Genomic DNA, 5,561 nt, shown 5'->3' on the forward strand with positions numbered 1-5,561 from the left:
AGCTTGGCCGGCCCCCTATGGGTGGGTGTAGAAGGTGGGTATAGGTGGGTATAGTACTCTATAAATAAGAGGCTACGATAGGGATCGAGAGGAGGAATTGGTTTTGGTCTCCCGATAAAATTAAGCATCCCGTGTTCGCCCCGAACACACAACTTAATTTTATCAATAATAATTCATTCCACTAGAGAACTATTATTGAACTACCGCACCAATCCCAAATTACATTTTTGGGCTCCTTCTTATTATGAGTGTGTTAGTCTCCCTTTGTTTAAGATATCGAATGTCCACTAAATAAGTAAGTTACTGACAACTCATTTAATTAATATCTTAGTCCAAGAGTAGTACCACTCAACCTTATCATCATGTCGGACTAAGTCCACCTGCAGGGTTTAACATGACAATCCTTATGAGCTCCTCTTGAGGACATTATCAACCTAGTATCTCTAGGACACAGTTTCCTTCTATAATCAACAACACACACTATAAGCGATACCATTTCCCAACTTATCGGGTTTATTGATTCATCGAACTAAATCTCACCCATTGATAAATTAAAGAAATAAATATCAAATATATGTGCTTGTTATTATATTAGGATTAAGAGCACACACTTCCATAATAACTGAGGTCTTTGTTCCTTTATAAAGTCAGTATAAAAGAAACGACCTCAAATGGTCCTACTCAATACACTCTGAGTGTACTAGTGTAATTATATAGTCAAGATAAACTAATACCTAATTACACTACGACCTTCTAATGGTTTGTTCCTTTCCATTTTGGTCGTGAGCTACTGTTTATAATTTATAAGGTACTGATAACATTATCTTCTGCATGTGACACCACATACTATGTTATCTACAATATAAATTAATTGAACAACTACAACTAAATGTAGACAATTTGACTAAATGTGACTCTTTATTCATAATGAATGTTTTACAAAGCTTAGGCTTTCAGTATACACTCCAATAAAATTATCATTCTTACACTTCTATAATAAACATAATTACTTACATACAAAGAAATTTTAATTAGAAGGCACTCAAAACTACTTCTATCGACTACATCTTATTGCATGAACTTAAAGGATCTTGATAAATGCTACTTATCCTCTTGACTTAAATGTTCTTTAATCATTAACTTTAACCATCTTCTCGCTTAAAGCTTTCTTGATAGTTCTTCGTTGAAGTACTTCTCAGTCACACCCCTGAGGTTCGGATGCAGTGCCACATAACATATAGTTGTTGCTTTTGATGTCATCTTTGGTCAGGTAAAGCGGCCTGAAATTTTACAAGTAACAGAACATTTTTTTCATTTGTAGATGTTAGCAACATATGTGGGCAAATGCAAGAAAAAAAATAACATACTTTTGATTACTTTCTTCTTCAGTGAACACACTCATACTTTCTTGCATTTTGCTTTAAAACTAGAACATTTATGCACACTATGCATATTATAGCATGTTAGGCATCAGTAGATAGAAGCTACATTTAGTATTGGAACCAAACCTGATGCACTCATCCAACTGGCATTCTTGCGAGACTAGGTTTTCAACTTCTGTTTAAAGGGATGAAAATATTAGGCAAACTTTGATGATCTTGTATATCAGCAAAAAATTTAACAGCAACTTACTCAAAACATGAAGATTTAAAATGGGTTTATTTGATTTTGCCAAGAAAGCAATGATGAGTCATACCTGCAGCATTGGCATAAATCCTATCCCTTCAAGCACATTAGTGATGCCATAAATCTGCCTCTTTTGCACCTACATGTAAAATTCTAATTATGTATAAAAGAAGAAGAATTATGCAAACAACATATACTTCACCTCAAGTGTTTCTGCAGCTTTATTCAAGTCAAGAATGTCATCTTGTGCATGTTTAAGTAGATTGATAAACCGTTTGGTAAAGAGCCTTGATGGTGAAGTTAGATGATGATGAAAAAGAATTCCCAGTGATAAAGAAAACTTGACTTTTTTTTATGAAAGTGAGATAAATCAATCACCTAAAGAGCTATCATATTGGCAACTACCAACAAGAGAATCAAGAATCACATATATGTTGGATGGTGACCAAAATATGATATCATCATGACTATAGCACTAATTTTTGCATGATTAGCGAGATTATTTTCATGATTAGTGGTAAATGGAAAATTAGATACAGAATACTAATTCAAGATTCTCTATCATTTTCATTGACCATTTTATAAGACATGGAGATTGCTACTCAAACATTGCAGCAAAATGTTAAGCTAACTCATGCGAAATAGTACCCCTGGAGTTAATTTGTTCCAGTTTAGTACATGGAAGTAAACTAAAGAATTCCAAAAGTCTACTTTGAAAAATTCATCTATAAATAAGTATTTTTTTAATTGAATTTAAAAAAAATATGATATCAATAGGACTTATGGACTAGTTCAGCAGGGGATTAGGATTTAGGTCCAATTGAAAAACTTGATGGGGTATGGCTGAGTCACTTGACAATGACTAGATTTATTACGCTTTGCCACCTAACTAACAAAACTCTTTATATTGAATTTAAACTACTCATAAATAAAATAATTAATGGTCAATCAATGATCCAATTAATATTGATTTATTGAGTTAGTAGTCATCAGATTGGTGGTTATACCTGGCATTGAGAAAATCACTGCTGAACAACATGTTGCATCTTAAGAAACAAATTGCAAATTTGCAAGCAAGAAAGCAGTCGACCAAAAGAAGCTGTCACAAACAAAATAAAGTTTCTGTCATCTTGAGAATGTGTCATATTAGATCACTACAAAGTCCATCTTAATTTGATAAACGATGAGTTGTATAAAATTTCAAGTCCAATGAATGTATCAACAACTATAACATTATTGAACTGCATAAATTTGCCTAACAGCTAGAACAACCTAATAAAATAATGCAACTTCCATAAACATCTCTTGGCTCTTGTTAATCCCATGGTCTAACCAGATTTTCAAATATAATCATACCCTTATAGGAATGATTCCTCTGCATCCACATCACTATTGAACACTCTTATATGGAGGATAAAAGAGGAGATGTGAATTTATGGATACTGAATGCTTTAGTAGGTGTAATTGCTAAAGCAATTGTGGTTCATGAACTCATTTCATAATATCAAATAATTCATGCTGCATGCCACCATCATAATCAGAAAATTAAAAAAAAAAGTTTTTACTAAATTTACAGTTGTGGGCAACAAAAGTACTTAGCTTCATCTTACTGCTCTTGGACACCTTGGATCTGCTATATGTTTCCTTGTTCATTTTAATAAGAGGATTGATCACTACTTCAGTAGAGCCAGAAGTAGATCCATGTCCAACTTTCGTATGTCCAGCTTTTGTAGATCCTTGGATCTGCTATATTTTTTGACTCATTTTTATGTCCAGCTTTCATATACTGTCATTGTAGATCCATGTTTGATGATTAATATTTTGATGCTCTCAATTCAACTACATTAAGAAAGCCCATGAGTCAATTTAGAGTGCAAGTCTGCAAACACATATAAGACAAATATTTAGCATGCAAAATGAGTAATAGATACTTCTACATTTCATCATGACCCAATAAGCACTCAATAAGAGCAGGTTAAGGAATCAAAGAAATTTCCTATTGGCCTTGTTTCAACCCTAGACAATTTATCATAAATTTGTAAAATATCTAGAGACACATTTACTTCACCATTCATTGGTGAATTGAGGGAAACATTGATATTTCCTGTAGTTTTCCTTAGCAGCGTCAATCTTTACAAACTCAACCAAATTATGACTTTAGTTCTATTAAAAGTAAGACAGGAAAAAAAATTGTGTATCAAAGATACTACGTAGCACATTCAAAATTGGGAATACCATGGATCCTAAAGTTAGAATGAAAGCTGCCATAGAAATCTGTACATTGCTAGCAGCAAGCAGCAACACTCGCGAGAGGCAGGCAACAGCGCACATGAGGCTACAAGCGGCAGGCAGCAACACTCGCGATCCCGTGAACTGCAGAGCTCGCGAGGACGCGAGCTTTCGAGGCTGCGATGGCGTCGCTGGCGAGAAAATTTCAGACAATTGGAAAATGAGATTAGGGTTCTCTCGGTGGTGGCACAGATGAGAATAATGGAACCATCTTCAATGGCAGGGAGGAAGGAGTCTTACTAGAACTTGGAGAACCGGTGGATCTCATCGACAAAGAGTACAGTGCGACTGCCATGGGATCAGGCACGGCCGGCGCCGTCGATAGCCTCACGAAGCTCTCATACGCTAGAGGAAATGACAGAGAGGGTGACGAAGAAGGCATATAGAGAGGCGAGGAGAGTTGAGGAGAGGGCCGAGCGATAGTGATCTTCCCAGATCTGTGCGAACCCTAGAGGAGATCCTGTCACAAAGTTGGACGGAGAGGGGAGTTTCGGGTGATAGGCGTTCGGGAGATAAGTGGGTGCCGAATTAAATCTAAAGTTTTTCTACCCTTTACTTGATCCAACGGTTCATATTAATCTAGATTTAGATGAGGGCTTGACAATAGACAACGCTTTTTAAAAATCGTTGTCATAGACACTAAAAAAATGCTTATAGACAACACTTTTTAAGAAGCGTTGTCTTTGATCCATAAAAATCACTAATAGACAACGGTTTTTAAAAAAATGTTGTCTATTAATAAGAAAATAAGCGTTGTTAAAAAAAAAAGACAACGCTTTTTAAAAAAAATGTTGTCTTTTAAGTGTTGTAGAATCCCAATTTTCTAGTAGTGCATAATGAACTCTAAAGATAAAAAAGGATTGATTGGATGGATAGACTAATCATGGACGATCAAAGGAGTCACGAGGCCATGAGTTGAAAAAAAAAACAAATACAAGGAGATCAAGCTTGGCCGAACGAACAAGCATTCATTAAAACTTTAAATTTTTTATAGGAACTCTCAACCTTACTCGAGATAATCTAAGGTGTCATCAGACAGTGACGCGGTAAGTTTGTCCCGGCTAAATATGTTGCTGGTCAGAGCTACCGATAGGTATTCACCTTCTCTGAGTTGGTCGATCATCACGTCGATCGCCAGGTCGAACAGGCGAAGTGCCCGGTCAGCATCTTTGTCGTTGAAAGCGTCCGAGCAGATGTAGTTCTTCTTCATAATCTCGAACCGGCCAGCCTCGACATCTTGGTAAGTCTTCAAAGTTGCTTCGGAGGCCTCCAGCTCGTCCTTCGCGCTGGCCAGCACATTATCTTTGGCGGAGAGATGGTCACGAAGGGCAGCTTCTTCGGCCAACCGACTATTCCGCTCGGCGACTAAAAAATCCTTAGCTTCCTTAAGTTTCTTAGATAGAGCTTGGGTCTCCTTATTCTTTGGTTCGAGGTCTTCGATGGCCTGAAGCTTCCTCGCATTGGCTGACTCGATCTTGTTGTCGAAGGTGCAGACCTGCTTGTCGAGTTGAGCCAGCAGAGTGGCATGTTCTGCGCTTTTTCCCCGCCCGGCTTCTAGTAGCTGGTTGCTCATCTCCAGGTCATCCCTCAGCTTAGCCATTGCAGCATTTGTCTACCGCTGAGACGAGGATGATTGGCCGCTCGAC

At 37.1% G+C, this 5,561-nt stretch overlaps 1 long non-coding RNA gene across 1 annotated transcript; it reads right to left on the reverse strand.

Moving 5' to 3' along the window:
• Positions 1 to 3,270: 3,270 nt before the first annotated feature.
• Positions 3,271 to 3,908, reverse strand: LOC122049080. The gene is made up of 2 exons (XR_006130812.1): positions 3,862 to 3,908; positions 3,271 to 3,505 (listed from the first exon to the last, which is right to left on the reverse strand). It is a non-coding gene; the product is annotated as an uncharacterized LOC122049080 (long non-coding RNA).
• Between the last annotated feature and the right edge of the window lie 1,653 nt (positions 3,909 to 5,561).

The sequence above is a fragment of the Zingiber officinale genome, chromosome 2B (genome assembly GCF_018446385.1).
Source record: "Zingiber officinale cultivar Zhangliang chromosome 2B, Zo_v1.1, whole genome shotgun sequence".
NCBI lineage: Eukaryota > Viridiplantae > Streptophyta > Magnoliopsida > Zingiberales > Zingiberaceae > Zingiber > Zingiber officinale.